The following is a 20,679-nucleotide window of genomic DNA, read 5'->3' as shown; positions in this document are numbered from 1 at the left end:
TGTCAGAGAACAGCCCTTTATTTTGCGGGATCCTTTTGCAGTTTTACAGTTTTTAAAGTACTTGTGGAATGAAACAGCAAATACTTTATGATCTGTTGTGGTAAAGATGTGGACATTTATATTGGAGGGTAGTGGGGACACAGTGGTTGACACAGTGGGGAGGGAAACAGAATATATGATGAGTGGTCGATGCACACTAACTGACTGAACTTTGCAGTGTGTTAGCTTGTGTTCTTTGCAGCAAAGTATACGTGCTCATTTTCTCTGATGCTTACCTTGGACAAATGTTTTTGTATGTAGATTTTGCCAGAGTAAATGACTGGAAGAATACTACTACTTTGTATCATATGTGTAGTGTGCCACATCCCCCTGCATGTTACATGTAAACCATGGGTGTGTCTGCTATCTTTTGCACTTTGCAGTTTTGAATTCCTGCACACTATTACTATATACGCATGTAGTAATCTCGGTAATCTCTGCAATATTCTGGTCTCATGGGCAGTGCAGCCTTCTGTATGGGTTATAACCTTGCTCTATGGACTAGTTGCAAGAGACACACTTATTGTAGTGTTTCTTGTGGCTAGTATAGGCTGACATGCACAGTCTGTAACACTGCCATTTGTGGAGTGCAATTTAGTAGTAGTGTGTGCCGATTTACATCATGTGGTTGGTCAATCTTGTGGCTTGTATACCATGAACTAGTGTTGTTGTGCTATTGTGTAAGGCTAATGTAGAGTAAGTGCGCCACACTTTGCAAGTAAACGCTCCACTCTTTGCATTATCCTGTTTGTATGGGCTGCCACACACTATCTTGTATGTGTTGTACACTGTGTAAAAAGTGCATTACAACTGTAAATGCTCGAGAATTTTTAAATGCCTGGTGGACCTTCTAAATCTTTCACTATCGGCACCTGAAGTTACACACTAGTGGATCGAGTAATGATAGGATATTATTACTCTAAAGCATATTAGTTTAATCCTCTTTTCATAGGTCACTTATTTTGAGTGTCTATTGTAGACAAATGTTTGTTTTGTATAGGTGATTTGTTTGGGGGAAACTATGTTACTGAGTCTGCATTCATAGAGTGACAGGTAATTTGGGGTATTGTTAGGGTGATAATATTGCTCATTGTTAGTAATTTGTGTTTGATGCAATGGTTAGATGGATAGTCTATATCTTTTGATGGTTATGATGGTTATTGGTTTTGTAAATATTGTAACTCTTAGTGAGCCTGATTATTGTTGGGCTCGTTTTGTTTAATTCATTTGTATGTTTTTGTCTTTTGTTTTGTTGTTTGTTTGTTTGTTTGGAAGAGATTATTTTTTTTCTGCTTTGATTCAATTATTTGTCACTCTTTTGTTATTTGATCTTTATTTTGGTACAGTACATGTTATCAGTGTCACATAAATGTTGGAAAAGGTGATTTTTAAATTAGAGCGTATCATGATATGGGTTTGTTCACTGTAGGTACTTGGAATGTCAGAGGTATGAAGTGTCCTTCTAAAAGAAAGAAAATCTTATCCAGGATTTGGAGGGAAAGGATTGATGTGATTATATTACAAGAGGCGCACTTTGAGGATGGCATTGAGAGTCTCCTTACCAATTCTAGATACACGAAAGTGTGGCTTAACTGTTATTCTACAAATTCACAATGTGTTGGGATCATGATTAGAAGGGGGTTGGGTGCAAGTGTGGATAAGATTGTTATGGATGATGAAGGCCGAGTCATTTTAGTTGATCTGAAATTCGAGGATACATTATTTACTATCAGCTCTGTTTGTGGCAGCAGGGAGTCATTTTTATGACTCTGTAACTAAACGTTTAGCTGATATGAGGGGGGAAATAGTAATTTAAGGAGGGGACTTCGATTGTGTTATGTATTTCAAATTGGATAGGTCTTCGACATGCTCTTTTACTGGCCACAAATCTAGTAGAGAATTTAGGGATTTTGTGGTTAGCTTTGATTTAATAGGCTCTTGGAGGTTTTTACATCCAAATGTGCAGGAATTTTCATTTTATTCCCCAGTTCACGATTCCTTTTCAAGGATTGACTACTTCCTCACATCGGATCGATTGGTTGAGACAATAATTGAAGCTAGAATATGTGAGCGACATCTTTCAGATCATTCCTTGGTTTTGGTTAAACTGTGTCTTACTCCATGCTCTCCGGACTCTGCTAGATGGAGGCTAAAACCATGAATCCTGAAAGTGGAAAAAGCATTAAAGTCACTTTCCGGTTTTGTGTCTAGTTATTTTGATGTTAACAGAGATTCGGCTGATGGTCTAGTGGTGTGGGATGCATTTAAGGCCTCAGCTAGGGGTGAATTGATGAATTGGACAGCTAGAGTGAGGAAAGAAGGAGAAACAAAAATTAGAGACCTTGAGCTGGAATTGGGGAAATCACAATCGGTTTTATGCACATACTGGATCTGTGAAAGATCGTTTAAAGATGAAGAGATTGTATGAGCAATTACGTCTAGAATCTGCGATTCAAACTGACCATGGAACATTTTCTTCTAAACAACGCTTTTGGGAGAAAGGGGAGTGTGGGGGTAAACTGCTTGCAAATAGATTGAAGGGTTTGTGTGAGAGGTCCTTTGTTCAAAATGTTTTAAATGAGTCTGGTAGAATTATTGAAAAAAGAAAAGAAATTAGTGAGTGTTTTCGTACTTATTATGAATCTTTATATACTGAAGAACATGATCTGTTGGAAAGTGACCTGGAAGAGTTATTTGACAAAATTGAGGTTCCTTGTCTGTCTGATGAAGCCAGAGAATTTCTGGATGCTCCTATATTTGTGAGGAGGTGATGGAGGCTATCAAAAAATTGAAGTCTGGAAAGTCACCTGGCCCAGATGGATTACTGACTGAGTTTTATCAAACTTTTACTGAGCAGTTGGCGCCAGAGTTATGTGAACTCTACAATCGGTTTCTTATGAAGGGTACTTTATGTCCCTCTATGAGAGAATCAGTGATTTCAGTGATCCCCAAAGATGGGAAAGATGCATCGAATTGCTCTAATTATCGCCCCATATCGCTTTTGAATGTGGATGCAAAGGTATTTACAAAAATGTTGACTTCTAGGCTGGATAAGCATATAGGTCGTTAATTGATAAGACTTAGGTGGGTTTTATGAAGCAACGTCATGGATATGATAATATCAGGACCCTCTTGGTTATTTTAAATTTGTCATCTACGTGATCGGATGATTTACTTATTTTATTTTTTTGCGTTTATCAATTCAATGATTTTGCAAATTTTTGTTTTGTTTTTCAGTCTCTTTGTGATTCATCTTTCCCTTTTTGTTTTCCTTTTGTTTCATCGATTCGTTAGATTCTTCTTGGTTTGTCGTCCGACAACTTTCAGTTTCACTTGTCCGGAGGACCGTTCTGACTGTGGGTTTCGTTAGGCTATTGTTTGTTTAGCGCATTCGTCTAAAGCGGCCTTTAAGATTTTTGCCGTGGGTAAGGACCAGCAAGTCTTTGAACCACTCATCAGACGGCTCCACCACACTTCCTCTTCATATAGGCTGGTAGGTTTGAGAAGGGGGCCGAGGAACGCTCGTCTCCATTTGATTGTTTCCGGACATCTTAGGAGAAGGTGTTTCACTGTCTCTTGTTCTGATACGATTCTGCAGAGCCGGCACTGGTTTGTACTTGATGCCCCCGGATGGCCCTTATTTCATTAGTTTGTAATAAGTTCAGCCTTGCCCTTAGAAAGGTTAGACGAAGTGCTCTATCCGGAAACCTTTCTACGATTTCAGTCGTTGAGTGGAGTTTTTTGGCGCTGAAAGGTAAGTGGGATAGTAGTTTATTTTTTTCAGCGAGGGTTTGTGTTGTTATCCAGTCTTCCTGGTCCATTTTCCTTTTTACTTTTGTCGGATTCTGGATCAAGTCCTCGTCCATACATGCAATAATATCCAGACTCGTTCTCTGCTTCGCAGCCCATGCTGTCAGGGCCTTACAACTGTTGTGATTTAATGCCATTTTTATCAGGTTGTACAATGAAGGGGAGTCAGACATGATCACTTTTCTAAAGAGAGCCATTTCACCTGCATCTTTTGCTGCGTTGAGGGAGAGCAGGCCCAGTTCTCGTCTGATGGCAGCGATTGATGTCGAGTTCGGGAATTGAAGGACTTTCCGCCAGAAGTAACCTTCCAGTTTTTGCCAGATTGTTGCTGGAATAGCGGGCATTCCATCCCCTCCATACACCAGGCTCGGTACGACTTTGCCTTTGTAGAATCTTAGCACTGGCAACAGGGAGAACCTGCCATATTTTCTGTCTATTACTCGCGCCTGTGTAGTTAGCTTCTGTGTTTTAGTCCACAAGTGGACTTGCATTGTTACTTCAGTTTTGGAGCTGTCAACCTTCACACCCAGGTATTTAAAGGCAGTTATTACCTCGACCAGAGAGTTTTCAATGAACCAATTAATTTTTCTTTTTTCGTTTTTGATGGTTTTTCTAGTATCATGATTTTAGACTTCTCCTTATTTATCTCCAGGTTTTTATCTGAGATCTACGTGGCCAAATTGTCCAGTTGTCGTTGGAGGCCGATTTCGGTCTGCTCGAGGAGAATAATGTCATCTGCATATAAGAGGCGGCTCATGGCCGTTTGACCAATTTTGGGTGGAAAGGATCTGATTTGGTTGGAGCTTTCTTTGAAGTCACCTAGAAAAGCTATAAACAGGGCCAGGGCGAGGGAACAGCCCTGCTCAACACCTCGGAGCATTACAATTTCTTCTGAAAGTAGGCCTTTTTGGTTCAGTTTGACTCTAATCGTGGTCCCGGTATGAAGGGCTTTAATTGGTTCCAGTATGGCGTTTGGGCTATCCCAGTGAACCGATTCGGACCACATCTTCTCTCTGTCAATTTGGTCTAATGCCTGGGTGAGGTCTATGAATGCTAGGAAAACCGTTCCCGATCCTTCCAGAAGTTTGCTATTATGGTACTGAGGATCATTATGTTCACTGTTGTTCCACAATTTTTCATAAAGCCGGCTTGGAAGGGATTGTTGCATTGGGCAGTTTTTGCCCATGATTTAAAACTCTGTTGGAGGAAAGATCCGTATATTTTACCAATCATATCTAGGAGCGCGATTGGGCGGTAGTTGCCAGGTGCCGCCCTGTCTCCTTTTTTGTAGATCGGTGCGATGACTGAAGAGGTCCAAGACCGAGGGATTGTTCTTGAAAGGCTGCAATTTTTGAAGACGTGGCTAATAAAGATGGCCCGTTCTGCCGAATGGTTTTTTAGATCAATGTTTGTAATTCCATCCGGACCTGGGGCTCTTGATGGCTTTAGTCTTTTTATTGCTGTCTCGATGTCAACTTTGTCTGAGAAGTCTTCCCATGTGGCGGCCTCCAGTACGTCTTCTTTTTTACTGGGCTTTGACGGAGGGAGCTGAAAGATCTGCAGGAAGTGCGAGTGCCAGCTGTCTTCCGAAACACTGTTTGATGTTCCCTGTGTCGATAGATTACCGGAGTTTCTTATCAATTGCCAGAAGACTCCAGAGTTTTTGTGAGCCAGCTTTCGCAGCATTTCCTCAGAATCTTGCTGGTACAAGGAGTGTCTGTGGAATTTCAAGCCAGGACTTGTATCTCTTTAGTTATTCCAAGGAAACAGTTTTTGCACAGTTTGTGGTTGGGCTGGCGGCTTGTCTCTTCAGTTTTCTCAGGTTACGCCTTTTCTGAACCAGCTCCTTGTTATACTTGTGTAGTGGGATTTACTTTTTATATTTATAGACGCCGAGAAGGCATTTAATAGTGTGACTTGGGCTTTTTTAAATTTTACTTTGGTAAAAATTGGTTTTGGACCATTATTCGTCGGGGCATTGCAGTCGGGTATTAGTGCCAGGGTCTGGGTAAATGGGGTTCTTTCAACTTCTTTTAGATTATTTAAAGGTACACGTCAGGGATGTCCCTTATCACCTTACCTATTTAATTTGGCTCTTGAACCGTTTTTAATATATATTTGGCAATCATACTGTCTAACAGGCTTTAAAATTGGAGAGATTGAAGTTAAGATTCTGGTTTATGCAGATGATGTAGTAATTGTTCTTGATAATCCTGAAGTAGGGGGTGGCATTTTAAGGAATATGATTCCTGAGTTTGGTAGACTCTCAGGTTACAAAATGTATTGGGAGAAGACTGTTGTATTCCCGGCTTGGGATAATCCGGTGCGTAGACAGTTATTAGATTGGAATTGTAAATGGGAAAATTGTCAAGTGAAATATTTAGGGGTATTTTTGTCCAGGGACATGAAAGGTATGGCTGGGTTCAATATTGATACGGTTTTAGAAAATATAAGGAATATTGTCCATAAATGGAGTAGGCTCTCGTTATCCTTCTGGGCTAAGGTTAATGCTATCAAAGTGGTGCTTTTACCTAAGGTTCTAAATGGCGGCGTCTATGCTGCTATGTTGCTTTCCACTCAATGAAGAAAAAGTCAATATTTATGACTTCTTTACGTATATCCTTAAATCTTTAGATGACATATAGTCGTGTAATAGTGCCAGTCTGTGTTGTAGTCCTAGGGGCATTTGGTCCACAAGAACCAAATCGTCCTCATAGAACATCCACAGCACTATTTTCCCATTGATTTTAGGAGGGAAGCATTTGCTTTAGTGTGTTGTTCATATTCGATAAGTATAAGTTAAATAAAGCAGGTGCCAAAGGGCAACCTTGCTTCAATCCCTTATGGGCTGTTTTTTCGATAATATCATAACATAACATAAAAGGCGTATTTGCAAAGCGCACATTCACCCCCGAAGGGGCATCTTGGTGCTAATAACAGATGTTTATTTTTCCCCAACTTAATGGTACTCATTTTATCGACCTCGGAAGGATGAAGGGCTGAGTGGACCTGCCAGGATTCCAACTTGTGACCATGAGGTCAAACACAGGTCCTTGTAGTGGGTGCATGAGTCCACTGAGCCACAGACCTAACAAGTTTAATACCGGGTGCGCGTGAAGAGCTTAAACCTATAATTAATCTTTCAAACTCATCTGTTTCAATCAGGAAAGACCATTCATCCATTGAACCCATGTCCTCTCCCTCGTTATTGGAGCAAATGGGGGAGGAAAAAAGAGGTGTGAAGTGATTAACCCAAGAATCTGCACACACTCCATTTAACAAAAAGGGAGGATTGCAGGGAATAATTGTTATTGAGTAATTCCCAAGTAGATTGTGCATAGTTTTGGCAAATTGCACTAAGCATCCACTCAGCCTCTTGTTGTTATCTCATCATTTTAAATGAAATGAACCAGAATATATAATAATGATAAGGTTCATTATATGGGGAACCTGAGAGCCCTCCACTTTGGAGGTAAATTCCCTATTCCTGTGGCAAGTGGATAGCGAAAGGGTCTAAACCATTTGTTTAATAAGTGTGATTTTATTGTGTAGGCCTATTATATGACAGACCTGGGTTCCCTTCGCCCGGCAGAAGAGGGCGTAAGGTGGTAAATGCCCTTGTCTCGAAGAGGAGACTTGGGAAGGTTCTAAACCATTTGTATATGGAATTATAATGGTGTGGATTGGTGGTTTGGATTGGTGGTGTTTGAGTGTGTGGAGAAAGGAGCTGGGTGCAGAGTGTGTGGTGTGAAGTCATCTTTTATTCAACGAAAAAAAGACTGGACAAGGCCTATCTTGCCCTATACTAAGGGGTCATTTTCCTACCTAATTGAAACTAAGGTTACTCTGTGTCAGGAAGTCCAAGGCAAATGTCTGTCTGTGTCCAAAACCTATACTTGCCCTCACATCTACTTGTACATTAAGTGTACGGATGTCAGCGTCAAACTGAAAAGTGTTAATCTCCAAGTTTAGAGCTTATTCCAGCTCCTGGCTTGCATTTGGGTTCCCTTCCCCAAGGCTTTCAGGTCAATTCACAATGAAAAAGGGGGTCCCTTTCCTAAAGCTTCAAGACAGTTCATGATGCAAAAAGGGGGTTCTCTTCCCCAAGGCTTTCAAGACAGTTCACAATGCAAAAGGGGTTACCTTCAGTCTTTCAGCGTTTTCAATATTCAAATAAGGGCAATTACCCGGTAATTGCCCATTCGCGGGTGCCGGACCCGGTTGCAAGTTTGGAGGTAGCCTTGCCGATTTTACCGGCAAGGCTACCTCCAACCTCGTAATGAGGCCCAGTGTGTTTCAAACACATTCTTTACATCAACCTTCTTCCAAAGTTTTCAATATTCCAGGTCGGTTTTAAAATTACTTAAAGTTCAACACTTCATACGTGCTTAACTGCCTCCTCGTTGCGCCCGGGCCCATGCCCCCTTCACCAGGCAAAATTACCGGCTTATGCATACAGTGGCAGTTCTGCAAGTCTCTCAGCTGCCATGATTCAGCTTATTCATGCAGCATCTCGCATCTGTGGTGTGCTGGTGTTCAGAGGCTTAGCTTATTCCAGCAGCAATCTGTCAGTGCAGCAGGCACTCCCTTGCGGGGTCTCCGGCTCTCGTATGATTCACTCCAGCTCTTCAGCCCGGATCTCTGCCTCACACCGTGCCCTCCTCCCGCTACCTCAGCTCTGCATTCCCCGGCACTACTGCAAACCTCTCGCCTTCGTGCACGCCTTCGACTGTGGCTCTGGCTCTTCCAGCTGGCTTCAGCCACTCTGACCCCTTCTTCACAGGGGTTGGGGGATTTAAAGTCCCTGCCAGATTGATTGGTCTTCTGACAACTAGACCACTCACTCTCTTTTATGGAAGTCACTTCTCCATGTCGTTCATGTTGTCCGCTTCCTCATCCCCATACCACAGTGGTGTTTGGTACTATTCTTCGTCCCAGTACCAAAATGATATGTGTATGAGCAACTGTCAATCGGAAAATATGGACAGGATAGGTAATATCCCGCCTGTGGGATATTTAACTCCATTTGAAAGGGAAATGGGGAATACTGTATCTCCTCCAAGGGTGCCTCATCCCCACTCCCCAAGTCTCCTCCACCCAGGTGATCGTCCCTCGCATAGCCACCCCCAGGGTCAGGATCCAAAAGTGTTGGCTTTTCCCTGGCCCGCTGGGAGAATATATTGAGGAAAGAGGTGAGGGCACCCTTCGGTTTCTCACAGGTGGTAATTGGGAGTTGGATTGGTATTGGGAGAAGGATGGGTTGATTGGCACCACTGTTTCGGTGCTTATTGAACAAAGTATTATTAAAGTAAAGATTTGATGGAACAATATGAATTGATATGATATATGATATTTTAAGTCATTTATAATGCGCCTGTACTCAAGTGTTTCTAGGCGCGACAAGACAAGGATGGGAGGACAAAACAACGGTTTCAATGGGCCTTGTGTCAAACAGATAGCGCAAGTGCGGGGGGGGTGAGGGGAAGAAGTGCCAGGAGGCGTAGAGAGAGTGCACAGTAACTAGTAAGTGCAGCCGGGAAGTGGCTCATAACTAGTAAGTGCAGCCGGGAAGTGGCTCTTAAGTGCAGAGAGTCAGGGGACTTTAGGGTTGCAGATGCAGTCCCTTAAATGGTTGGTAGGCCCGGAGGCAGTGCAAGGGCAACCAGTCATGCAGGATCCTGGTCCTGTAAATTCAGAGTGTGGCCAGGAATGCACAGCAGACAGGGACATCAGCAAGGGAGTTGGGAGAGAGAAAGCGGAAGCTAAAAGGAAGTTCTTGAGTTGCTTCCGGAACCTTACGTGTTCCTGCTCAAGTTTGAGAGAGGCAGGGAGGCGTCAGCTGAGGACAGAGATCTAACCCCCACTTGCAGCCTGGAAAAGCATCTGACCCTCAGAGAGTTGGAGGTGGATGAGGGGAGGGCACGAGAAGGAAGATACTTAGGAAAAGAAAGTTGGCTGTAGTGTGGTCCCCGGCCCCAGGAAGCCTTGTGGATGATGAAGAGGGTCTTAAACTTGATCCTCGTATCCACAGGGAGCAAGTGGAGAGATTTCATAGCTGGAGAGATACGATCCCTGGGCTTGAGGCCAAGAACAAATCTCACAGTCCTATTCTGGATAAGTTAAAGAGGGCAAAGAGTATAGGCAGGCAGATTTAGAAAGAGGCTGTTGCCGTCGGCCAGCTTAGAGATGACCAGAGTTCTGTAGTGTTGTATTGTATTGTTTATTTATTTAAAGAGCGCACCGGGACGTTAAGCAACTGGGCGATTGCAGAAAGTAGAATCCTAGGTTACAGGTACATAGATATTATATATTGATTATGTTATAGGATCACATATACAACATTTCTTATGTTAAAGTGTCACATAGCTTACAAATAGGATATGTTACAGTTTTAAATAATTTACATTAAATATACAGAGTATTCGGTACCGTTGAAGCTTTGACATTAGTTTTGAACACATGGAAGGAAGGCGCAGCTCTGAGTGAATCTGGGATGGAATTCCAAAGATGAGCTGCTAGTACTGGGAAGCTGGACCCTCCAGTTCTTTTCAGTTTGAAGTTGGGGACCTTGATACTATTTGATTGAGCCTTTCTGATGGGTCGTTCAGAGGTGTACTTTGTGAATTTCTCTGTGAGGTATGCAGGAGCTTTATTATTCATACAGTTGTGTGTAATATTCAGAGTTTTGAGTTTGATACGTTCATTGATTGCCAGCCAGGTGACGGCTCTTCTTTGGTCAGATATGTGTTGTCCTTTAGGAATGCCTAATGCTGTCCTAAGGGCATTGTTTTGCAGGGTTTGGAGTTTGTTAATGTCATGTTTACTGGTGCCTAGGTAAAGTGTATTGCAATAGTCTCATTTGGAGAGGATGAGGGCTCGCGCTATGGCGGTACAGCTGTCTGTGGACAAGTATGGTTTGCATGCGTGAATACGTTTGCAGGTGTAGCTAGTTGCCGAGGCTGTAGCATTTACTTGCTTGTCGAGGGTGAGAGCTGAATCTAGGTAGAATCCTAAGGTTTTAACTTCCTTGGCTACCTTGATTTTGATGCGAGCAATAGTGATGGAATTGTAGAAATGGTATCATTTGTTAAGTTTACTAGTGGACCCGATGATTAAGAGCTCGGTTTTGTCGTCATTAAGACATAGGCCATGTGTGGCCATCCAGGTTTGGATGATTGGTAGACTTTATTTATGAGGTTGGTGTCATTGTCATAGTCTCCTTGGATTGGGATAAGAATCTGTGTGTCGTCAGCGTAGTTGGTATATGAGACTACTAGTTTGTCCAAGATCTCAAACAGAGGCTTTGTATAAATATTGTACAAAGTGGGGGAAACACATGACCCTTCGGGGACTCCACAGGTGATGGGGACTGGATCCGCTGCTGATGTAGGCGAGAAGACTGTTATGGTTCTCTTATCCAAGAATGAGTTTATCCACCAGTGGCTTTTGTGTAGAAGTTGGCAGCCGATTTGAGGTGGTTACAGAGAACCTTGTTATCTACCAGATCGAATGCGGCTGATAAATCTAGGAGTAGTAGAATAGAAATGTCTCCTCTATCTTTACGCTCATCTAGTTGTTTTTTTAGATCAAGGAGAGCCGTTTCGGTTCCATGTCTCGGTCTAAATCCTGATTGTCTTGTCCCTAGTAGGTTGTTGATCTCCAAGTAGGATTGGATCTGTAGATATGCAGCTTTATCTAAGATTTTGAGGAGGAATGGGACAGTTGTTATGGGCCTATAGTTCGTTGGGACATTAGGGTCCAGGTTTGCTTTTTTTAGGAGAGGTAATATCCAAGCATCTTTAAGGTTGGTTGGCACAGAACATGATTTGAATGATGCGTTGATAAATGATGTGACGAAAGGGGCTAGTTCATGTGCAGCCTCTTAGATAATAGGGGCTGGACAGGTGTCACCAAGGCATCGCGAGGGTTTAAGAGACGTAATGACATTCTTAGTTTCCACAACAGAAATGGCTCTAAAGGTGAATTGGTTAAGAGGTTTGGTTTGGTTGGCGGCAAGTTCCTGAAGGATGGTTTCTTGCGTGGAGAGGGCAATGTTGTGGGGGGAGGTATTTTTGGCTGCTATTTTGTCTTGTAACATTGTGATTTTGTTGCGTAAGGTATTTTGAATGTTTGTGCACCAGGCTTTGTCTTTGGTGCAGGAATCTATGGGTGCAATTGGGGATTCTAATTCTCTCAGAATGGAGAAGATTTCCCTGGTATTAGAATTTGCTTTTTTGATTCTGTGATTGAAGGTCTCTTTTTTTGCCTGAATGATTTGTTTTTTGTAACTTTTGGTGAGGTCAGTAAGGAGGGTTTTGTTGTTGGGAGAAGGGTTTTTTCTCCAGCATGCTTCTGCATGTCGTTTCTCTTTGCGTAGGGGTGAACCAGGTATTGAGATGGGCAGGAGGTTTAGATTTGGTGAGCTTCAGCGGCACAATGGCGTCTATTGCTGAGTTAATGGTGTTATTGTACAGGTCAGCTAGATCCTTAGGGTTGGTGGTCAGGATAGAGTGATTAGTGATAGGTTGGATCAGAGGGAGGAGGTTTGATAGTGTGATATTTTTTTTGCAGCGGGTGAAGGCAGGAGGAGCATGTGGTTTAGTAGATTTAGGTTGGGGAAGATCTGAAATGGTCAATGAGATCAGATAGTGGTCAGTCCATAAGCAAGGTTCAATTGCCGCTATGAGGGAAACGCAGTCCAATGTGCGGCCTTTAGAGTGCGTGGGTCGTTGTTGCGTATGGTGAGGCCTGCTTCCAAGATGGTGTTGACTATGGTGGAGCCATTAGAGTCTTTAAGGTCATTGTAGCCTAAGTTGAAGTCGCCTAATAGAATGATTTGTGTTCCTGGTTTAGCATTAGTGTTTAAGAGGGTAATTAAGTCTTCTTCAAAGTTGCCTAGTGGGACAGGGGGTCTGTAGATAAGGTGCACCGTGATAGTACGTGAAGCAGAGATTTCTAGTTTTAAGGAGAGTAGTTCAGCTGACGGCATAGTAATGCTATCTATTTCTTTGATGGTAGGGTTCGCTCTGCAGAAAAAAGCTATGCCACCTCCTTCGGAAGTTTCTCTGTCTTTTCTAAAGATGGTAAATTTCGGGGGTATGGCTAGCATTAGGGCAGGGCCAGCAGCTTTGTGCAGCCAGGTTTCAGTAACTGCTAGGAAGTCGAGTTGGTTACAGGTGATGATGTCAGCAATTTCAGAGGCCTGGGCTATTAGAGATCTAATGTTAATGAGACCTCCCTTGAGGTTGTGTGTTACTTTTGGATTATCGAGAATGTGGGCTTTGTTGGGCAGGGTTTCAGGCCTGGCCTTAATCAGGGCACCTTTGATAAGCGGTGCTTTGGGTAGGTTGTTCTGTGTTGGTGAGTGTGAGGTGATGCTGCTGCAGGGAGATTGTGCAGATGGAGGGCTCTGAAGGAGATGAGAGGGCCTCTTGGGAGTCCGGCTGTGGCGCGGAAGTCTTGAGCCCAGTCTTGCATTCCTGATGGTTGCTGAGCAAGGTTGGTTGGGCATAGGCCTAGTAGAGAAATGTTCTAGCCACAGCGCAGGTGAGTTCAAGTAGGGATTGTGTGGGGGCAGGGGATGAGTCGACATGTTGGCAGGGTGTGCCATGAATAGCATGGGTGTCATGGCTGGTGTGTGTTGGGTGGTGGGGCTGCGTACGTTGGTGATGGCTATGGTGGTGAGTAGGGGAATGAGCCAAGTTTTGTTGTAAGTTAGGAGGGGCAGGCACATAATGACTGGCGGCTAGGTTTTGGTTGTATTTCTAGGTAGTTGCAAGGATGCACATGGTTGGCAGTCGCTAGGTTTGGGTTGGGCACACAGGCTGCAGATGCTAGGTATAGGTGCCTAGGCTGCAAATACAAGGCAGTACAAAGGCTAGGTGTGAGCGACACAATGGCTAAGTGTGGGCAACACAATGGCTAGGTATTGGCAGCACAATGGCTAGGTAGGGGCAACACAATGGCTAAGTATGGGCAACACAATGGCTAAGTATAGGCAGCATAGGGCTAGACATGCTAAGTATGAGCAACACAATGGCTAGGTATGGGCAAAAAAATGGCTGAGTATGGGCAACACAATGGCTAAGTATGGGCAGCACAATGGCCATAATGCACTTACCGGCTAAATGCAGCTATCAAATGGCAATGCATTAACAGGCTAAATGCAGCTATCAACTGGCAATGTACTAACAGGCTAAATGCAGCTATCAAATGGCAATGCACTAACAGGCTAAATGCAGCTATCAGATGGCAATGCACTAACAGGCTAAATGCAGTTATCTTTTGGCAATTCAAATATCAGGTGTTAATGCACTAACAGGCTAAATGTAGCTATCAACTGGCAATGCACTAACAGGCTAAATTCAGCTATCAGGTGGCAATGCAATGCAATTCTGGAGAGAGTGAGCTTCTGGGCGAAAGTTAGAAAAGAAAGAATACCCCTGAGGAGGTGCAGCTGATGACTGTGTGTGTGTGACTTCTTAGAGACGTCAGAGATGTGAGGAGAGAAGGAGAGGGTGTAATCGAAGAATACCCAAAGGTTCTTATCCTCACTGGAAGCAGCAGGTAAAGGGCCCAGGTTGGGCAGCCAAAGTGAGAGAGGGAAGGCGGGATCAGGAGTCCCAGTGAGGAGGACCTCAGTCTTACTGGCATTAAGGCAGAGGTCATTGGAGGCACACCATTCCTGAATTGCGGACAGGCAGTCTGTTATAGGAGAAACCGCTGTAGAGGCTGAGGGGAGCCTGAAGGAGAGCTGGGTGTTATCCACATAGCACTGAAAGTTAGAGCAGATGGTAGAGATGCAGTGGGCCAGAGGTGCAAAGTAGCGGTTAAATAGCCAGGGAGAGAGGTTAGAACCCTGAGTAACACCACAACTAGAGAGAGAGATAGAAGCTAGGAAAGACCCAAGTTGGACCTGGGAGGGTCGATCAGTGAGAAAGGAGGTCAACCAGGCTAGGACCTGACCAGTGATACACAGGTTGTCTCAGACGATTTGGCAGGATGGCCTGGTTGGCCGTTTCGAAGGCAGAGGATAGATCAATCAGAATGAGGACAGAAGGAAGGTTAGAGTCAATATTGGAGAGTAAGCCTTCACGGGTGTTCAGGAGAGCAGTTTCTGTGCTTCTGGCTGCTCTGAAGCCAGACTGGTGGTCATGGAGTCAACCAACAGATTCAGTATGTAGATTAAGCTGGGAGATGGCCAGCTTTTCCAGAGGTTTGCCAAGGAAAGGAATAATGTAGATTGGGTGATAGTTTGCCGGAGATGAAGGATCAGCAGAAGACTTCTTAAGAACAGGGTGCACAAAGGAGTTCTTAAGGTGGAGGGGAAGGTTCCAGTGGCAAAAGAGTGATTGCAGAAATCAGCCAAGGCTGGAGCAAGGGTGTCGATGTGGTCCTTAATGGTTCTAGAGGAGCTGGGGAGCACCTGCTTGGACGAGAATTTCATAGATCGGACTTGTTTAGAACCATCGTCAGGAGTGAACAGGGGGAAGGAGGGGAAAGGTAGAGGAGAAGCGGCTGGAAATGGGCCTGAAATGGTAGAGGGAGACGAACAGGTAGAGTAAGAGAGAGTGGACAGGATGTCCTATGATTTAGTGGTGAAATGAGATGCCAAGGCCGTGCAAAGGGCCTGTGAGGGCACACGAGAGGTAGAGACTGCAGCAGGATTGGCCAGCTCCTTGCAGATTTGTGAAAAGTTTGGTTGAGTTGTTAGAGGCCGCCAAGACGCAGGCTTGGATGTAAGCTTTCTGCTTAGAGAGGACAGAGAGTCTTTATTGCCTTTGGAATAGGCAGCAGGCCAGTTTGTCAGATGATGTGCCTGAAGTCCTCCACTTCCTCTCTGCCACCCTACACTTGCGCCTAAGTGTAGCAAGGTCAGAATCGTACCAAGAGTTGCAATAGGATGCAGGCTTGAAATGGATCCTCATAAAAGGGCCAAGGACATCAAGAGTGTTAGAGATAGAGAGATGACGGTTTGAAAGGCCTGTGTCAGAGTGGGATTCAGCCAAAGGTGTAGGAGGAGGAGCGAAAATAGCGGAGAAAGCCTCCACTGACACACGCTTCATGGGCCAGATGACGGAGAAGGTGGGTGGCAGTGCTGGGGACGGCTTAGCCTGAACGGTCGGAGAGTGACAGGTGAGAGGAGTGGTGAAGGGGTTTGAGAGAGGGAGGTCTGAGGAGTTCAGAATGGTTACATGTCATTTCATTGAATCCCAAAATAACTAATGCAATTACAACAAATACAAAACAACTAATACCAAAATAACGAATTCCTTTTTTGTTGTTTGGGGGTATTCCCTAACCAAAGCCCCCCCCCCTTTTTTTCCTAACACTATTCCACTTACCTCCAAAACCAATATTCCCACTCTCAACCCCATTTTTTATTTTTCCCAAATTTGTTATTTTTGTTTTCATTGTTTTGTATTCGTTGTAACTGCATTAGTTATTTTGGGATTCCATATAATCACTGCATATCATCAGAGCATCCAGGGTGTGCCCTGCAGAGTGAGTCAGGCCACAGGGTAGAATAGAGGGAGAGAGAGAGTCGCAGAGGTCATGAAAGAGCCCAGAGTAGGGGCTAGTAGCATCCAAGTGGATGTTAAGGTAGCGAAGGAGGAGAAGTTGAGATGGAGCCAGGAGGAGAGGTCAGCCCACTCGGAGAGGAATAGAGCGACCTGGCCAGGCAGCCTGTAGATGGTGGCCACAGTGATAGAGAGGCCAGGAGAGATGGAGAGCCTGCAGACCAGGCATTCAAAGGAGGAGTAGGCCTGTGTAGGAAGCAGGGATCCACTCCAGGAAGATCAGGGCTACTCCCCTGAAATGATGAGTTCCATAACACCACTTGAATACATGTCTACGGTGCTTCCGCTGTACCGAGAGAAGATTATGAAGTATCATAGGGAATAGGTTGCTAATGCGACAGGAGGTATGTACAAGCCTTGGCCTGAAAAAGGAACAAATAATAGTTGGGTTTTGCTGTGCACTTTGAGTACTCCATTATTGAGTATTGTTTTTTATGCTAGTGTGGCAAATTGGCCCCTCCTTAACACTTGGTAGCAAAGGATAGTTTTCTAGGCCTTTTTCGGACTATCAAGGATTCCTCGCCTTCCCCCCTCAGACAGTGAGGGTTGTTTGTGGGAGCGGAGTAATGCACTTCTGTGAAGAGATGTTGGCAGGTACCCTCGTTGATGATGAGTCCTGCTCAGAATTGCAAAACGCAGAGCTGGGTGCTGATGATGGAGAAGACAGCTAGAGGAGATTCAATGCTGAACACCCTCAGAAGACCCATACATGTGAGTATGAACTGCGCATGGCAACACTGAGAATTTTAAGTATTTTGTGTATTTTTGATTTTGTGAGATGTAAAAAGAGAGAAATCATTCGACAATAGTTGAAAAAGACTGTACAGTAAGCCTCTTTCAGCTTTCAGGGGCAGAGAGATAAGAGAATGATCCACTGCATGTAGATGTGAAGACAGCTCTAAATGTATATATATATATATATATATATATATATATATATATATATATATATATATATATATATATATATTCAATGAAAAACCTTTGTTAAAGGGACGTTATGGTTAAGTTGCACTAATAAAAACCTATGAAATTCAGTAAAAAAACGTTGTTAAAAGGACGTTATGGTTACAAGTAAAATCGAAAACCCCCTGAAATTCGCCAGTTATGGTAAGCTAAGCAACCATAACTCACGCCACCACCGTGCACTGCTAAGACTAACACCCAGGACATCAAAGATGACATCACAAATATCACAGCCCCTCTTCCCTTGCCATGGCAGCCCGCAAAACCCTATGAACATATTACCACAAGCACTTTTTTTCCCTTTCAAACCGATCCTTCCTTCGAATAACTTTACCACATAGCCGGTCCCAGGTAGACATAGCCACTTTAACACCATTTTTCGTCCCTAGCGGTCATGGCCAGTAGCCAGATTGTCCGGGTCATGACCTTATGCCATGACCCAGACAATCTGGCTACTGCCCACGGCCAAAGGCTATACCTCAGTCACCAAAGGTATGTGACTATTTTTTGTACCTACATTATTACACTTGTCAAAAAATAAAACAAGGGCACATTTGCAAAAGCATGCTTTAATGTCCTTGCCAATGCTCCTCACGAGTTTGCTCGAAATCCGCCCATGTTTTATTTTTTAAAAAGTGTCAAAATGTATGTACATACAATAGTCATATAACTTAGCCCCCACTTGACAAAATCCATTCATTCTTTACACAAACATAGGAGGTTGGGCCTATAACCTTTCGCAAAACTTTTGTCCACATTCGTCAAATAGCAACAAAGTTATAAGCCATCTAAAAATGTTAAGACCCCCCTCTAATTTCGCCCCCTCTTGAGAAAATCCCACCAAACTTTAGAAAACCATTTATATCTAGATCCAAAATCGTTTAGCCAAATGTTGTGCATATTTGTCAAATGACATCACATTTATATGTCTTTATAATATTTTGGGACCCCCCCTCTAACTTTGCCGCCTCTTGATAGAATCCCACAAAACTTTGCAAAAATTACATGCAGTTTCATTGAGTGGCGCAAAAGTTATAAGCCATCCAAAAACAGCTTTTCCCCACCCCTGTAATGAAGAAATAGGTACAGATGTCCTAGGACATGTGAAGTGTCCGCAAACACCACAGAACTGCCCCAGGACATCAGACTTTCGGGGGTAGAAACAACCCGTTTTTTGGCTTCTTATGGCCATATCCAATCCAATCCTCACCCCCCCCACATCACCAGAGATTGTTTGTTGAGTTTGACAAATTAAATGCTGTTTTTTTTTTAATGTTTTCAACGCGCTGTCCGCGGACCCCAAAAAAGTCTTGCGAATCCGAGATGGAGGGCGGTTCAGGAAAACCAACGCATTTCACGTTTTCTCACCAGCCAATCAGCGGCCGCGTCCCAGTGACCGCGGACCACGCAAAAGTCTGTGGATTTTCGGGCCAATCGGAGGCCAGTCCGTGGACAAAACAGCCATTCACAGGCCAGTCCTCAGACCGAACAGGGACGTGAGTCTGCGGAGCTGACATGGATATCACTAATTATTTTGCCTCACGTTTTGGTCATTTAAAAAAAAAAAACTACTGGACGGATTTACACCAAATTAACAAAACCACGCTTTCAGGACCAAGCCGCCGCTCCTGCCATAAATTTGGTGAAAATCCTTCCAGCAGTTTGGGCTGTAGGCGTGAGCAAAGTTTTTTTCCATTATGTCTATGGGAAAAAAATACATTTTGGGACCACCCCTATAAGTTTTCCCCCTCTGGACCAAACCTCACTAAACTTTGCAAAGAAATTCAGAGTGGGCAATATACTTTCTTTGGATAGTTTGGTGAAGATTTGTCCAGGGAGAGCGAAGTTATATGCCTCCCAAAAAGTGCTCTTCCTATGGGATTAGCAACTTAACCATAAGGCCATGTAATTAACAATTGTTGGCGCCATTTTGTTTTGTTGTGACATAACATAGAGAAATAGAGGTGTTTTGTTGTGTTAACAAGGATGAGTGGTTTAAAGTATGAGCAGCATTTTGTGGTACTGCTCAGGAGAAGCATTTTGGGCCATGTGGTCACAGAGAGAGGCGTGGGGCATGGTTAGAAGTTGTCTTAACGGAGGGTTAGGAAAACGGAGAGACAAAGGTGGGCACGGTTTGAAGCCGGATGTATTGTCTATGGTTAAGTTGCGTTTTATAAAGTTATCATGCTAGATGACACTCCCATTGTTAATTTGTGCAAATGCCTTGCCAGATATAAAAATAAGATACTTAAGTAACACGCCCAGTGGGTCAAAGATACGGCTGGCAAAATGTTTATGCAGTGGCCTCAAGATGGTATTCATTCAAAAGAGATGCTGCAACACTTCTGCACATATTTGAATGCCACAAATAATGGGAAAGAATTTCAGATTAAGGGCCTGATTCATGGAACGTTTTCCTTTAGGATTGCGCCATTATAAAACACTTCCATGAATCAGGCCCTAAGTATTCCCGAACTGTGGAACATTTTGAGGAAGTGGTGGCGGAAGCAAGTAAGACAGAATGGATGCTTAACCAGCATGACGAAGGGTGAACACCAGCCATACCTCTCTCACCTCTTCCTCCTCTTTTGACCGTCCCACCCCGACCATACAGGGGGTATATCCATTAAAGGCTGCTGCAGGGTATACCAACCCAAATATTTTCCCCAGCATACAGTGATGGAGATGGCATGAGGAGGGAGGGAGCAAAGAAACAACAATAATGGTCCCAGCTAGTAGAATATGACGTGCAGCGTATGTTGCAAGCAGAATTAACAGAAGCAGCGGAAGAAAGTCAAAAGGCAAGAGCAATGCAGGGAGAGGGGACAGGACATCAATTGCATCAGACACATTGATAGGAGAGAAAATAATACTTGAACTTGATGGAAAGGGTACAGATAACTAACGAGAAGGGCATGTATGATAGAAACAGTCAGGAGGTTGAGCAGGCAAAAAGGATGGAAGATGAAAGGGAGAGAAGACGAGAAGCTCAGAGAGAAAACGAAAGGAAACGGGAACAAGAGAGGGAAAGAGAAAGAAGACAAGAGGAAGAGAGAGAGAAGGAGAGACACGAAAAGAAGCGGATGTCATAATCAGTAGACAAATGCTGCCAGACATAAAAAGGGGGAGGTTAAGAGAAGGATATATGACAGACGAGGAGAAGAGAGAGTTGGAAGAAGTCACTTCAAAGAATGCAAAGGGACGTATTGGAAGAGATAGTTAGCAGACGTATGTGAATGAACCCCTGAGTAGGTTAGATTTTGAGGAAGCAGAGTACGAGGAT

At 43.7% G+C, this 20,679-nt stretch overlaps 1 protein-coding gene across 1 annotated transcript in view; it reads right to left on the bottom strand.

The window, feature by feature from the left end:
• Positions 1–20,679, bottom strand: part of LOC138510670 (vomeronasal type-2 receptor 26-like) — a 318,905-nt gene that overhangs the window by 18,362 nt on the left and 279,864 nt on the right. The window lies entirely within an intron of this gene.

Source organism: Ambystoma mexicanum, chromosome 6p, assembly GCF_040938575.1.
Source record: "Ambystoma mexicanum isolate Mex_15411 chromosome 6p, UKY_AmexF1_1, whole genome shotgun sequence".
Taxonomy (NCBI): Eukaryota; Metazoa; Chordata; class Amphibia; order Caudata; family Ambystomatidae; genus Ambystoma; species Ambystoma mexicanum.
Note: the sequence above shows the minus strand (reverse complement) of the source record. Positions and strands in the feature narration are given on the sequence as shown.